Genomic DNA, 239 nt, shown 5'->3' with positions numbered 1-239 from the left:
TTTGTCTGCTTTATTTCTTCATTTTATCAGTATTGTATTGAGGGTTGGGGTGGCCATTGTTTCCTAAAAGAAATAGGCTAAGCCTACTCTCCAGTCATTTGTATTAGTAAATCATTCTGATAAAGTGGAGGTGAGAATGAAATTAAAGTCAAATTACCTCACATCACCCCTGAATTTCACACATAGCTTGTAATTTATCCAGGATTAGGTGTCAACAGCAGGTGGCAGGAGCTATGTCA

The sequence above is a fragment of the Salvelinus namaycush genome, chromosome 1 (assembly GCF_016432855.1).
Source record: "Salvelinus namaycush isolate Seneca chromosome 1, SaNama_1.0, whole genome shotgun sequence".
Classification (NCBI taxonomy): domain Eukaryota; kingdom Metazoa; phylum Chordata; class Actinopteri; order Salmoniformes; family Salmonidae; genus Salvelinus; species Salvelinus namaycush.
This window is presented reverse-complemented; position numbering follows the sequence as displayed.